The sequence below is a fragment of the Lissotriton helveticus genome, chromosome 9, assembly GCF_964261635.1.
Source record: "Lissotriton helveticus chromosome 9, aLisHel1.1, whole genome shotgun sequence".
NCBI lineage: Eukaryota > Metazoa > Chordata > Amphibia > Caudata > Salamandridae > Lissotriton > Lissotriton helveticus.
This window is the reverse complement of record NC_136070.1, coordinates 564,988,998-565,004,885: the sequence shown is the minus strand read 5'-3', so window position 1 is coordinate 565,004,885 and position 15,888 is coordinate 564,988,998. Positions and strand designations below refer to the sequence as shown.

General features: G+C 46.7%; 1 protein-coding gene across 2 annotated transcripts in view; it reads right to left on the bottom strand.

The window, feature by feature from the left end:
• LOC144781570 (protein phosphatase 1 regulatory subunit 14A-like) overlaps positions 1-15,888 on the bottom strand; it is a 230,867-nt gene that overhangs the window by 10,950 nt on the left and 204,029 nt on the right. The gene's annotated exons all lie outside the window — the stretch shown is intronic.

Here is a 15,888-nt window from a genome sequence, read left to right as displayed (position 1 = left end):
GGGTGGCAGGTCACTTCCACTAGCCCTTATGTGCATTCCACGGCTCACTCCAAGTCATTAGGATGGGTAAAGGATCCATAAAACATTCACTTATGTGACTTGTACAGTGTGTAAACGTGGCATCTATCTCTGAATGCTCTTGAGATGACACTAAACCATTGACAAATTCATTGCCCTCTTCTACTCCTTTCGAGAATAAAAAAGTAATGTTCCTCTCTGAATGTATATCTTAAAAAGTAAAAACATCCCCGCTTTTCGTTGACTATATGCCGTCGGCTACAAAACCCTTAGCTCCTCTCAAAAAGAATTTTGGTGTTCACACTCCAACACCCCACCACATGTCTCCTGCATCAACCATCCCATAATCTCCCCTGTGAACAAATCCCTCCCATAGCACCAACACCTCAACTAAACTCTCCCACAACAAATTCCTGCCAACCCAGCACTTCCACAGCGCACTTCAAACTCATCCCTAGGCCCAGCCCAACATATCCTTGCCATTTGCACTGTCGAACCGCATTCCTTCTAGACTACCCCCCCGCCCCCCCCAACAAATTTCTTAAAACTCCACTGCCCAAACCCCATCCAAAGCCCCTCTATGTACATCCCGCCAAGTCCAATAGAACCCTCCTAGAGACCTATCCCAACACATACCTCCAATTACTCCCCCTGCCAATCCCCTTCCACAGCAGTCTTTAACCACTTGGCCGCGGAGGTAATTCCGCCGCGGTGCTAGGGGGCAAAGGGGGCTGCGCAGCACCACCATGCTCGTGACGGAAACACTCCGTCACGAGCCGCAGTGGTGCTATGCTTGTGATGGAATGGTTTCGTCACGGCCCCGCCTACTCAATGGAACGCTCAGCGCAGGCACGGCGGCCGGGCAGTGACGGAACCATTCGTTCACCAGCACAGCCCCACCGTGGCTCGTGACGGAATGGTTCCGTCACGAGCACGCAAGCGTTTAAATAAAGCACTGCTGCATCCCCCACAATACAAGGCCGCATTCCCTTGGTCCTCCACTCCCTCAAATAGGAACCTGTCCCAATAAATCTAGGTAGCGCCCCCAACCTTTGTTCTAACCATCCTGCATCTCAGTGCAGAAGCTCCTAGACTCTTCCGCTTTTGGGCACTATGATTACATACACTGACTATACCATTCTATCAGGCGTCGGGGTGGGGGGGGGGGGTTTGGTGACCAGAATTTTAATGCCAAAAACCGGTACCTTTCACAAAAACAGAAGGACTACAATTTTACTTCAAGTGATGACAGCGCTCCTCAGCAGAGAATTACAGAACACGCAGTAAGAACATACATAAAATGCAATTTTTTAGCCCAGGAGCTTGCCTGTTTATTAAATTGCTTTCTTGAAACAACTGCTAACTATCCCTGCTTTGTAAAACATAAAAAACACCTCCCACGGTTTTCAGTCGACACTCTCTAAAAAGACCACAGTCCTCGGTGATTAGGGGCGAACCGAACATTACGCGGGCGTGATCCGAACGACCAACTCACTGACTGCAATAATTAAATAACTCCAATCTCGGCAGACTAAACTGTTGTAGAAACATTTCCAAACCCATCCGCGTCCGTCATCCAGAAACAAATGCCTAAACCGCACGATTGCTTTGCCTTATAAAGGGCGGTTTGGACTCTGGGACGCAGGCAGTTGACGAGACTTCCTTCGCGGCCTGTGGTGTGAACGGGGCTATTGTGTGGCGAGGCCGCAGAGGCGCGCGGTGCACCCTACAAAGGCGCCTCTGTCCAAGACCAACCGCCCATGCTGGCAGCACAAACTCACAGGTGCCAATCAGAAGGAAGCAGCGCGAGGGTGACGGTTTAGAACACCAAGTGGTGGCGGGGACAAACACGCTGGCATAGAAGGTTTAAATACATTGTAGGACATGCAGGGTGCGTGAACTGGGTCAAAGGGGCAGTGGAAAGGGAAAGAAATGCGGATTGGTTGGAGTACTTAGGGGGACAGCACTATATTTTGTGAAACACCCAATTATTTTGAGGAGATTTAAAATAGAGGGAGAGTGTGTGGGTGTGTTTGTAAAAGTTTCTGGTGAAATCCCACCGACATCTTATCATACCCGTCTGAAAGCTCTTGTACCCAAGTATTTATTGGAAAATAAATTAGGGGGCTTCAATACCCCAAACACCCCCACTGATGGCACGGCCCTGCCAGTGGGGCATGCAAGATATATCGAAACAAAATCTAACTGCCGGATCAGGAATTTATCCGGTCCAAAAAATATCTAAATCGCACCAAAAATCCACAACTCCCTCTATTTACCGGGCCAGACTTCATTTTTTCACATTTTTGGCAGGTTTGTCCTGACACATTTATCAGGGGTACTGTCTTATTGCACCGGGTAATAACTGGGTGTGGTAGTGAATTCCACACCCCTTGCAATTTCAACCCCAAAGCAAACTCGTTGTTGTGCCTGAATCGTAAAGCTACGACACTTGTAAACGAGGTACCGGACAGATGTATGGATTAAAAAGGAAAATTAACGCCATTTTGGGGTATCAATGAGTACAGAAGTGTTCTAAATATACCAAAAGCCTAGGCCGAGGTTAATCACTGAAAATGAGGACTTCAGCGTTCCAGTATGTGAATGGGCCAAAAGTTCTTGGAAGACACTGTTCCTGGAAGCTTACAAACCGGCGAGCCAAGAATGCATTGCGTGACCTATTATCTCACTTGGAATAAGGAAGTGCAATCACAGCCACTACAAAAGGGTGTGGGAAAACCCTCGAGCACACAAGACGCGTGGTCACTTTCGGGCAGGATGACGCAATACTCCAAGGGCAGAGACAACAAAGAAAATTAGCGACTGTCCACATAGCATACATTCGTGGCCCATGTCAAGGAAGAAAACAGTACTTACAAGCAGAGAGATGAGCCAACCGGAAGAGCCAAGGCGAGGCTCTCTGGCTTGGTTCAAAGAACCTGTTCATGAGCAGAGCCATGAAAAAGTTTGGCATGCAAGTTGTGCAACAAACAAACTTTAAAAGATTTAAAGATAATGTATCATTTTTATTTTATTTCTTAACATGGGGAAATCTTTAGTGTCTGATTATATCACTGCATTTGGAGACATCTATTAAACATGATTGTTGTTAAACATGAAGTCAGAAACATGCATGACCTCCCAGCGCCCCAATGAAGGTCAATGTCATTAGTGAATTAAGTGGCAGCTGTCATGCGCCCCCTATATGGGCCTATGTTCTTTTCCATGGAGCAACAGTATGGTCTAGTAAATCAAACTCAAGACGTGAACTCCTGTATTTCCAGGCGCTGTCCCACGCAATAACGAAGGCGGCAAAGAGAAACAAACTACTTGCCTAGTATCACAATTTGGTCAAGTGGAGCAACTGTGATTGATCTTAGTTTTTCTTGTTCTACTTTGTGCGATTCGGCCACTAGTTGGGTATCTCCTGTTTTATATACTTAATAATCCATTAATTCTTGGTGCACGAGGACAGAGTGAAGGCATACATCACATGAAAGTCCACCTTGTTTTAGGCTTCACGGTCTGAGAGGCCCTCGAGCTGAGCCGGAGCCAGGCATCTTGCTCGAGCCTTCAGGGCTCGCCAGTGCTTAAATTGAGCCGGTGGTTGCTGGTGGGGGTGGGGGCACCGGCACCTATTTCCCATCAAATATTTAAAGAGTGCGAGTCTGCAAGATCACAGATCGGAAAGGCAGAGGAAGAGAAAGACAGCAAAAAAGTCAAAAGGAGAAAGCAGGTAAGGGTAAGAAAAAAGGTGCAGGGAGTGTGGCAGTAGATTAAAAACAGCTAATCTTCGTATTCGGCACGCTGATGTTTAATTGCACCGACCTGTTGGCTTCTGCTCAGAGCTTCGGCCACCTGCATTTTCTCACAAATTAAGCACAGCGGCTCACTCACATCTACATTCAACCATAAGGTTAGCCAAAGCCCCATGGTCACGCTTGCAAGCACAGCACCCAACCCCCTCTGGGCCAGCTCTGTGGATGTCCAGAAACCACATTCCATCAAGCCACAAAAACCCTTTACATCAGATACTTAAGCCCGCCACGGCTATTGATTGAGGCACAAAGGGTGACTGTGCCGGCTCCATGCCAGATTGTTAGGCTATTCACAAGAGATGATGCAATCTAACATTTATAAAAGGGTGTTTCCTTAAAATCAGACATTGTTCTTTGCTCAAATGTGTTACATCCCTGCTGTAAAGTGAGAGCTCAGAGGCAGATTGTCATGTTGGAATTTGACTGATTGAACTTGGATACAGAGTTATCAGTTTTATTCAGTGCAGGGTTCAGCACACCTCATGACAAAATTACATTTAAAAAAATGTTTTTTCAAAATAATGCCGCAGGGGCAAGAACACACAGTATGGTCAGCCTAAGGTCCAAGCCCAGTGATCTGTGTGAAGGAGCAAGACAACCCCAACTCTCCCCCCCCCCCGGGGGGGGCATGTTATTGTTAAAGGTTTTGTTTGGGAGGTAAATCGCTCCCCTCCAATTCCTCCTGATGAGCTAGCCCTCTTGAAGGGGCATATTCTGGGATACCATCTGACGAGTCCCTCTGCTCTCCACACATGCTGTAGCGGAGCATACTTTAAAAACTGATTTGCGTTCATTCCAAATTCTCCTTGGAGGGAGGAAAATGCCATAATATCTTCAATTAGGTTCAATTTGGTATCCATCCCTGGACATTCCAATCAGCTCCCAGGCCTGAGATCCCTTCAGTTTGCGTATCTTGGGAAGCTGGTTCCCCCTCCCATAGGGGACTTGTCCTTGTAGGCCATCCCATAGTAGTCAAACATATTCCAGGCTGCAATTGTGACCCAAGTGTCAGGGACGAAACTCTGGGTCCCTCTTTCTCCGTACAGATAGTGCAAACATGACCTTTTACACCATTGTGCCCTCTCCAATCCGAAGGTAGTGTTCCAGGGAGCGAATATCTAGTCATTGACATTCATAAGGTGGGCAGCACAATAATAAGCATATATATCGGGCAACACCAACCAGCCATTGTATTGATTTTGTGTTGTAGGGTTTTGAAAGCAATCCTGGGGTGTTTGCCATCTCATGGCAAAGTCTGCATGTGCTCTCTCTCTAAACATCTTGGGAGGGATCCGGTACTATGTATGTTGCAGTACTCCTTCTCAGCAGATCCGCATCACCCTTTAAAGACTGTGGTCTAAACAAACCACCCTCTTCAATGTCATTATACTTCTTCCCTGTGATGGTCAACCTCTCCTCCTGGTCCATCTCCAGTCTCCTGGTCGGGCCCACTCCTCCGTTCCGGGAAGTGTGCCAGTTTCTCCCCCACCCCACAAGTTTGGGGCACTCCTCTAGCAACTCTCAGGCTTCTGCAGGTGTTTGGAAAAACAACAATTTCCCTTGTAACAGGGCGTTCAATTTAACAGGGAGCAATAACATTTTGCAAATAGTGGTTTACAGAGTCGAAAGCGTGCCATTGTCGCTGGATCAGGAAAAAAAAAATCTGAATTTTGGACTTTTCATTATGCACCTCCCCCATCTTGTGTACTGCAGAAAAGATCATAATCCAGTCTTGGAAATTCAAGAATTTAGCCATCACCAGTTTCGGGGGGGGATGATCAGCACCCTGTGCACCAGTGCAATGATGAAGTAGAGAACTTGGTGTGGGCAGGAGTTTTAGCAAACACCCTTTGAGGAGCTGCACCACATTGGAGCCCTCAATCCCTTTAGGAAATCCAACAAATCGAAGGTTGTTGCGGTGAATGCAATTTTCAGCATCCTCTATCCACCACTCAACATCCTTGTTGGTAGCCCGGGATTCTGTAACTTCTTTAGAGAAACTCTAGACTGTATCGTCCAACTAGGATATCCTGGTCTCCTGCAATGAAACCCTTTCAGCCACGTTGCAGATATCTTGCGGCAGGAGGGACACCTCAGATCGTACCTCCCCCACTGTTCCTTCCAGGGCCTAACGGAATGACTGAATCCCCAATTGGAGAGCTGTGTTATTCGGCATCACAGGGGAGGCTTCCACCTCTAGCGGTGCAACTATCTTGTTATACTAGTCCGTCTTCCGCTGTCTGGGAGGCTTTGGCACTTTATCACAGGCCATCAAACCAGGCACTGTGGATCTTGGACTGAACCTGCCCTCCGCAGCAGTGGCAGCAGCCCAAGCAAAATTATGCAGGGGTAATGTTGAAATGCAAATCTATTCTGGCCTGCCACTGGCTTACAACGGAGGGGAGGGGACCCGCTCACTCCAAGTCTCTGCACTACTGGGACATATATTGCCAGGGTCCGTAGGTATCTTTATCCAGGGGTCACAAGGATAGTTAAAAGCACTCTGGGGTCTGCAGAGTATATATATCTCACATAGAAAGGGTTGGGGGGGGACCACTCATTTGTGTCCACAGTCGTGCAGAAACTGTTCTCCTCCAGTCCTATGAGGTCAGAGCCTGCCCATGTAGTACCGGTGATTCCAGGCCAGTCCCCCCTCAACCCCCCGCCTGCCACACCAAGGCACTGGAGGGGCCAGTATTTAATTTACTCCAGGCTGGCCTAAGTGAGAGCTCAGGTCTCCAGTTCGACTTCGTTGGTGGATCAAGCCCATTGGCAGGCCAGCATGGTGCAGACAAGGGCACAGTGGGCACACCAGCCCCCACAGCACCACCGGGTGGGTGGCAAAGGAAGGGAGGGGTGAGTGACGGCCAGCACCAACCGAGTCCTCCCCCCCCCCCCCCCCCCTGCGCACCAGACCAGGCCCTCACCTGCGGGATGACTGCATCCATGTTCAAGGTCTCAGTCCTAAAGGCTGGCACACAGGACCGTCGCTGCACTCCTTTAGCAGCCACAGGGTTGGGGTTAACACGGTCAGCCCAAAAGGAGTATCCTGGTCACGGCTGGATCAATCATTGTATCAAGGAGTACATCTTTTTCTGCCAATGTGGTCAGGCCTGCCCTCATCCACGGATTGTGACAGAGGAAGGAACGGGCCACCACCTTTGGTGCGATGCCGCCGGCGATCCCAGGCTCCTCTGCACACCAACTGTGCTTCAGGGCTGGCATCTTGTAGTCGCCCATCTCATCATCCCCTCAAGCAAGAGGACTCAATTCACTGAGGGCGCAGCTAGGTCCACCGTTCACCCAGGTGGGTCAGACTCAGCCACAGAGCTGCCACGTCACAGCCTTTGCATCCCACCGCAGCCCCCCACCCCCCAGGTTAACTGCTGTCTCCCTGAGCTGCAATGCCTGTCGCTGGTCTGCTACACTGCACTTGTCGGTCGGTGAGGATTAAGACCAATTTGCTATGGGGCCGGTGCAGCGTGTGCTTAAAAAGGTGTCAGACTCGGCCACCATCCTGGGCCCGCCCCCCCAAAATATGATACAATTAAACAATAACTGTAGCAATTTTAAAAATCGTTGTTCAACATTTTAGGTAAACCTGTAGCACCATCAGCAGATCATTAACATGCATCTGGAAAACTGACATTCTGCATTTTTTTGCATTTATTCGAGAAGACCAAGATGCCCCTCTGTGCTGAATATATAGACTGACCCCGAAAGCAAAATACTTTGTAAAGAAACAAAGCTGCTTGTATTTGTCACTTACATTTTACGGTAGCAACATCGCTCAGGCACCACCAACATCAGTCTTTTTGCACCTAAACTCCATCTGGACATCAGCTACCTGTGCTCCGATCACAAAGTATTGTCTCCTACAATACTGAACACATCCTCCAGCTATTTCCCAAAACCAAACACAGCTGCTAAGACACTCGAACACCAACATCACACTCCCAACTAACCAAAACCACCAAGCTTTTAATAGTTGGCTACGTGCTTCACTCCAACATAATTAAACACAACTAAATACGCTGAATCAAACTCAAAAGCGTGAAGGCAAGCATTAATCGGGTCTACACTAAAAAACCAGAAAGAACCAGAGGACCAACATTCATACAACCAACAGTAGCTAACGTCATACATGAGAAAAACGTGTTGTCCCACAGTACTATAAAACAAATACCTCAACACATGATGGAACTAATACCCTAACACAGCAGGTACTTTATAATATTCCGGATTAAACATCACTCCTAAAATATTCATGTAACGAATTTAGACGGCAAATGTAGGAAAGAGCCCTTTTTGGACATGGTAGACTCCCACTTTTTGCCTGTTCTTTAATGTGATTTTGACTGGAAGTGCACTGGGTTCCTGCTAACCAGGTCCCCAGTGCCAGATCTTTCCTAAAACTGCAATTGTTTTCATGAGATTGTTCAACTGGGTACTATTTGTGGCAAAAATATTTAAAAAACAGAAGTGATTTATTAATTATAATTAAAAAAAGTTCACATAATAAAATCTGTACTACTTACAAGGGAACTTATTTCAATCAGTGTTAGACATGGCATGTTTCTCCTGAGTTTTTGCTTTTTGACCTCCCGGTTTTGACTGTTTTTGCTGGCTTAGTGTCTCGGCGCACTTCTTACTGCTGATCAGTAGTAAAGTGCAAGTGCTCCTGTTGTAAATGGTGCTATGGATGGGTGTTTACATGATTGACATATTTGATTTACTGGTCAGTCCCTAGTAAAGTGCACAGAGTGTGCCAGGGCCTGTAAATCAACTGCTGCTAGTGAGCTGTAGCACTGGATTGTGCCACCCACCCAGCAGCCTGTAAACATAACTAAGCCTGTCATTGCAGAGCCTGTGTGCAGTCTGTGGCTGCAATGTCAACTTGGTAAGTGTATCCACTTGCCAAGCCCTAACCTTCCCTTTTCGTACATGTCAGTCACCCCTAAGGAAGGCCCAAGGTACCCCTGTGGGCAGGGTACAGTGTAATTGAAAGGTAGGACAGGCACTAGTGTGTTACATATCCTGACCGTGAATTACTGCCAATTACGTTTTTCACTAGTGCAAGGCTACCTGTTCCCATAAGCCAGAATGGGGAGTTTGTTTATAACATCTTATAAACATACCTGGCCCTGTGAATAAAGTAGAGAAAAAGTTTAGTATGCCTGTACCCAGAATTTAAATATGCATCTTTTAGTGAAGGTGATTTTTACATTGTTTGTGAAAATTCCACTTTTAGAAAGTAGGTATCTTCTTGCTCAGCCATCCAGTAGGCCTCTGCTGTGGATTGACTTTGGTTGACATTGGCTAGAGAAGAGCAGTTGCTCCAGATAGTGTAGGTGGGTCAGGAAAGGGCTGAATAGACCTGGGCTGCATTTAGGAGTAGGGGGAGATTTCCTTTCACCTGAATAGGCCTGGTCAGCCTCATTCAATGCGGTCTCCACCTCCTGCCAGGAAGCTACACCAGAGAGGACAAAACTGGTTCTGGCTGGGCACAGACACTCTGCCCAAGAGGACAAAGGATTTTGGGCTATAAAAAGTGGGCCCTAAACTCCTGAACTTTAGAACTCCTTTGGACCAAGAAGACTGCAAAGAAGAATAGCTGGAGAAGCTGTGAGGAGGAACTACTACTTTGCTGAGTGCTCTGCTAGGTTGGTCTGCAGTGTCTGCCTCTGTCTTGGGCAGTGAAAGGACTGGATTGACCTTTCTGCAATCTATTTTTGGGAGTTTCTCCAAGGACTTGAGGTAAAGCTTGCCCCCTGTTCAAGAAGTCTCCGGAACAGCAAAGACTTCAAGCTTGTCTGCCCTCAGCACTGGGAACTGTGTGTTTTGTGCTGCAACAAGAACAAGCAACCAGACGCAGTCTGCGACGTCGCTGCCGACTCAGTGTCCTGAAGGCCCAGCAGAGGGTACACCACACCACGACCCTGGTCTCATGGACAACACCTGCTGACGCTGCCACAGAGCTGCTGCTCACACCGCGACCTGTGGGCACTGCACTCCACAACGCCTCATGACCCCGCCTTGGAATCCCCGACGCCGCTGCTGCTTGCACTGTAGTGCAATGCCGCCACAGAGCCGCTGCTCGCACCGTGAACTGAGGGCATAGTACGCCGCAGTTCGCACCGCAGCACCCAAAGCCTGCAGACGCTCCTGACTTCAACGTGAGGAGTTCGATCTACAACACGTGTGACTTCAAGGGTCCGACAACTCCTGCACTGACCTCCGTAACAGACGCCTGCGTACGCCATGCTTTTGGAGCTTAACGAGAGGCAGCCGACGCCCTGCATTTCTAAAGGTACTATTTTGCGAGTCTTCCAGACACCGTAGTTGGCCCACTACGCCGTGGTCAGCCAGAACCGTTTGGATTGGTTTGTTCACGACGCCATGATAGCCCCAGAGGAAGCTTTCTACTCCAAGGAACTGCTTTTCAAGGTTATTTTGACAACAGAAGATTTCTAAATACTTTATTGTGGATTTCATCATTTTTGGTCTTGTCTTGAGTACATAAAAATATTGGATAGTTTTCTTAACTGGTGTGGCGTCTTTTTGTAGCACTTACACTTGGTTAGGTGCAAATGGGTTACACACTGCCTCCAAGAAAAGCCTGACTGCTCATGACAAGCTACCAAGGGAGTGAGCAGGGGTTATTTTAGTAAAGTACCTCCCTTATTTTGAATAGAAGGAAGGGTCCCTACTTGGGCAAAGGTGCAATCCCTTGCCAACTAGAGACCCCCATTTCTAACAATCGGATGTATGCATCAGCATGTACAAAATTCATATATTTAAATCATTCAGATTTATAGCATCTGTGTAGACATAACCACCTTCAAGCATCATTTTTGCTTCATTAGCCAAGACGTTTTGATTTCACTAAAATGATATGCATAATTAACTTACTCATATGGGCTTTCAGCCAGTCCTCTTAATACAGTTTTCTGTTAATCAGTGAGTCACTTTTTTTGCTGCCCGCTACAGCATGTAGCATGGGGCAGAGGGTCCGTCCACTTCAGCAATTTTATAATTTCACTGAGGGCATCCAGCTCTTTCACATGGAGCACATCCACACACAAAGTAGTTCCTTTCAGTGCCAGAGACTACTACGGCAATGCTTGCTATTCAGGCTAAAACATTTTTGCTTTAAGTATTGAGGGTCCAACATCTTCCCCTCTTTCTCCCAGACGAAATTCTGTCTCCTTCACTGGACATTCTGGACTCAAGCCCGACTCCATAAACTGTCCTTCAGGGAGAGCCCATCTTGCTGGATACGGCAAAGTTATAAGAGACCTACCCACCTACTCTTCCATTATAGAGCAGTTTCCCCTTTTTGGGTTTCTATATTCAATTGTATACACACTGTGGGGCTCAGCTAGAAAGACACCTAAATTCAAGGATTTCTAGACCCACAAATCAAAAATCAAACAACCTTCTGGTAGATATTCTTTTAACTGCTGCCTGTAAATCAGTGCTTGCTAACTGTAAAAACACAGCAGCCACCTCATTTTGCTCCTGGTTCAATTGGGTTTTCTAAACGAGCGGGTGGACAAAGTTTCCCGCCAAAAGTCCCTATGGATGTTTTGTAGCACTTCCGTATGGAAAAAGCTTGAACGATTTTGCAACCACCAAACCCCCTTGAACCTTTTGCCCACAACACATGGCTTGCATACTAGGTTTGATGAATCATCTGTAATTGTCCCACTTTTGTAGTTTAAATGAACTTCATCGTCAACGGATACAAACTCTCAAGTCTCTATCTACTGGCTGATCCACAAAACATATGTATGTAGCAATAGATCAGCAACTGTTACTATGCATGCTAAAAAGCTGTATTGGCAACTTACGCCTGTATTTAGGTCTACATGGCTAATGGATGAGCCTCCATGAGTACGTTAACTGATCACTAATTATTCTTGTTTTCAGTTTAGTTATTTACTTACTACTAATTATCTTATGTTTATATGTGAATTAGTCCTGATTTGATGTGACCCTTCTTGGTTTGATATCAGATTACTACTGCTTAGCATCCTCCAGACTTGTATAGGCATACTACTGCTCTGCTTTTCGCCATGTATACAGCATATGGTTTTTCCCAGGTTCCATTTGTTTAAAAAATAAAATTCTTTGAAATATATATATTTTTTTAAACAAACTCCGACCAAAACAAAAAAGGCTGACAACCAATGCCAGACCTATTGACCTTGCTAATGCTGGTTTAGTTAGGTTTCATCGCCCTGTGCCTGTGTTGGATAGGTCTGACGTGGGTTCAATTTATTAGCTGGACTCCGACAAGCGGACCACTGCTTCGACCTTAATAAAAATTCTTTCCATAGCATTAATGTCCTTAGACCGCAAAGCCAAAAACCTACCAGCTCAATGAACACGCCTCAATCAAGAATGACCATAACCCCCATAACCAATAACAAGCTCAGACTACCTGAGGTGGTAACACTGGAACCACGTGAAAAAGACACAAATGCAGCTAACACAACATTGGCGGTTCTGTGCGTGGCACTGGAGCATGCTATAAAAAAAAAATTTAAAAAAATGCAAAGCAGCAAGCAAAAAAAAAAAAACACAACCTAAAACGAACTAAACACCCCACAAAAGTGTGATTTTAAGGCCCTTGCCTTGCTTTATTTAGATCTTCCAAAAGAACGTTTCTGTGGCAAAGGGAGAAGTGGAACTTAGAAAAGATCAGGGTGTGCACATTAGAAAAGGATAATGTGCAGCAGGGTTTGGTTAACAAATTCCTCAATGGCAAGAGAATCTCTTCCACGCATGTTAACCCTACACGTCATTGTGCTGGAAACCAGGGAGTGAGTTGAAAGAGGGCAAAGCCGCTATCAATTCGGTGACATCTCCGAGCTTGCACGAGGCGAGAGCACCGGCCAAAAAAGAAACAAAAATAGCAACGGCGATGAGTCAAAGGAAAATTGAGAAAGAAAGGGGTTGAAAGTGGTGTGAGAAACCACAAACCACAAGGAATGTGGAGCGCTCAGTTACCCAACATGGTTACGAAGAAACACATCCTCGAAATTATAGTACATTCCAACCGCAAACTCGATGCTAGCTTTGAGGGCATGTATGCGGGCGGGACCGCTGCCCTAACACCGGTGTTTTTCCAAAAGTTTTACTTCGAAATGCCAATATGATATTCATATTTGGATATCTCTTGCAGAACACCAGGCAGTGTAGACCTCAATTATGGGCAAAACCGACCAGCAGAGACAGCAGCTTCTGTACAAACACTTTTGGGGTTGAGCTGGCAGTGGTTTAATTTGGGCCTAGACACTTTACAATTCGCACTAGGGTGATGGATGGCAACTTCGATGGATGGCAACTTCTCTAAACCCATATTAGAGTGCACAGATTAAATAAGTCTCTAGAGGCTACGATTTTCAAATAAATACATTCTAAAATTCATTTTTTCACATAAACTTACGCCTATAGACTTGAAGCTAATATTCACTGTTTTTTAAAACTACAAGTGCTTCTGGGAAAACTGCAACAGTCTGCTTTCCAGGAGAAATGCTGTAGTGCTTGGTGAAATCCAGGTCACATGCATAGCAATCTATTTTCACGTGCATAAATTTAAGTCGGTAAATGTATGCACTTCAGTACTTCGAACTTCCCAACCAACTGTTTCTGGTTCTCTACGGGTAAATACGTTTTCCTGTGGAAAACCCCCTCTCCCTGTGCCTCCATCTGATACTACGGTCAAGTTTCCTTGCCATTTCTACCCTGGATTTAGATCGACAGCAGAAGGGACAAGGGGACGGACTGGGATTCACTAAAATACTTTCCTAAGGGACGCACTAGATCCAATAAAGGCCCTTGGTCATTACCTCGTCCACAGTGAGGCCACTGATTAAAAACGGGGAACGGATTAAACAGAAATCTCTCCCCAAACAGACCATGCTTGAATAACGAACTGGTGTTTCTGAAATAAGACCTATGCACAGATACTTGTGTTTTGAACGAATATATGACGTTACAACGAATTCCGTTGCAACGCATGCCTTTACCACGCATGCGTTACAACGGAATTAGTTTACCACGCATTACATTTGCCACAATTACTAGCGTGGTGACGTCATACGCCGTTAAGAGAAAGCGGAAGTTTATTTTCCGTTTTCTCTTAAACGACGCTGATACCCTGTTAAAAGTTAGATTGAGAATGTCAACATTATCGGCACCATCTTGCTCTCCTTGGGCCCATTCGTGCACGTAAGCGGCAGCCATTTTGAGCACCATGGCCTCCTTGCCCCTCGCTGATAGCCAGCGCGCGTCTCTCTCTCTCTCTCTCTCAACCTCACAAGCATTCCCCCGCACGCTGACAACCCCCCGCTCTCACATGCCCTGAGTCATAAACCCCTCTTCAGCGCGACTCTGCCTCAGAACCCCATCCTGTTCCCAGCGCGACACCTCCCTTCATTCCTTTCATGGTCCCAGGCCCTTTGATACAAACCCCCTTTCCTGTGTGCCCGTTTGTCTTCCTCTTTCCCAGGCCGACACCTAGCTCTGCCGATACTGTTTATTGCCCCTCCCCGTACAGTAGAAAGCTTCCCTCATCAAAGGACCCCCGAGTTGATCAAAGCCCCCACCCTAAGGGATCCGATCAAACCCCCACATTCCATGAATCGGCGGAATGTCCAGCTGCGCGATAATCATCACCTGTTGTGACCGGGGTGGGGACTTCAACTGTAAATGTGTGTGGGAACGGGCCTGTAGGGGAGATTCAGAGGATGTCCTTTCATACTTCAAAGCATTACAAGACTGTTACCTGCAATAAAATTCATTTAACTGTGTATAAGAGGCCAGGCCTCTGAGATGCGGTTAGAGCACCTCGTGACGATACTTGCTGTCCGAACTGACGTGTTCTCCTCCGGAGAGATTCTGAATAAAAACCCTTGTTTCCTGCCTTCCAGTCTCCAGCGCCCGCCTCTTCATTGATTAATATCTTGTGGGTTTAGGAGGCGACACCGCCGGGCAATACTTAAGGATCTTCTAATCTGGTTGGTAGCCTGACCTTTTACAATTGGCGCCCAACGTGGGGCCCATCAGTGACTCATGGATCCAGGGGGAGAGGTCCTGACGACAGAGTGAACGACTGCAACGATCGGGAGCGCGCCTGTCCGATAGACCCTCGTCTGACAGCCGATCATCCGAACTTCACTGGTTCCGAACAGACCTCGAGTGATCTACGGTCCTGACTGGGAACCATCAGGAGTGCCGCGAGGAATACGAGGAAAAGAGGACGATCGGGCGCTGGATTCGGAAGACAAGAAACTGTCCATGCGGTCCGGGTAAGGTCGTGTAAACACGACGAATTGCGAAATGGTTATTTGAATTGTCCAGAAAATGCTAGTATTACTCTTTGTTAATTTATTTGGAGATCCTCTGTCTGCAAACGGAGAAACAGGCTCTCCCTTTGTAAACAGTGGAGGATAGGTAATGCAACTGTCGTGTCTCTTTCTCCCCCACTGATTAATTACTTGAAACTGAACTATTGTTCACAGACTGTCTTCTGGAGATTCTCTGTCTGCAAACAGGAAAGAGGCCCTCTCCCCCCCCTTTTTACAGATAGTGAAAGGGTAGGTAACGCAGACCTTTGCGAGCCTACTTCTCCCCACTGAATTGTTTTTATTTTTTTGATATTGGTTCATGAGGTATTCACTGCCTGCAAACAACGTAGAAAAGAAATATTCTGTCCAGTCTTTGCACGCAGTGATAAGATAGGCAGTGCTGACTTTTTGTCCCTCGTTGCGAGCCGTCATGTCTGTCTTCTCCCCACTGATCGGTAGCCTGTTTAGCCCGGACCGCTTATTAGAGATGAACCATCCGGCTCCACCGGAAGGCACCCCTAATAAGGACATGTTCATGAAGCATGGATTGATCGCTATAGCCTATAACAAACTGGCATAAATATACGAAAAAGAATGGAGAAAGTCAGTGGCCACTGATAGGATCCTTCGATGATGACAAAATAAACGCGCTAGAAACAGCCCTAGGTAAAAATAAGACAACGCCCACTATGCTT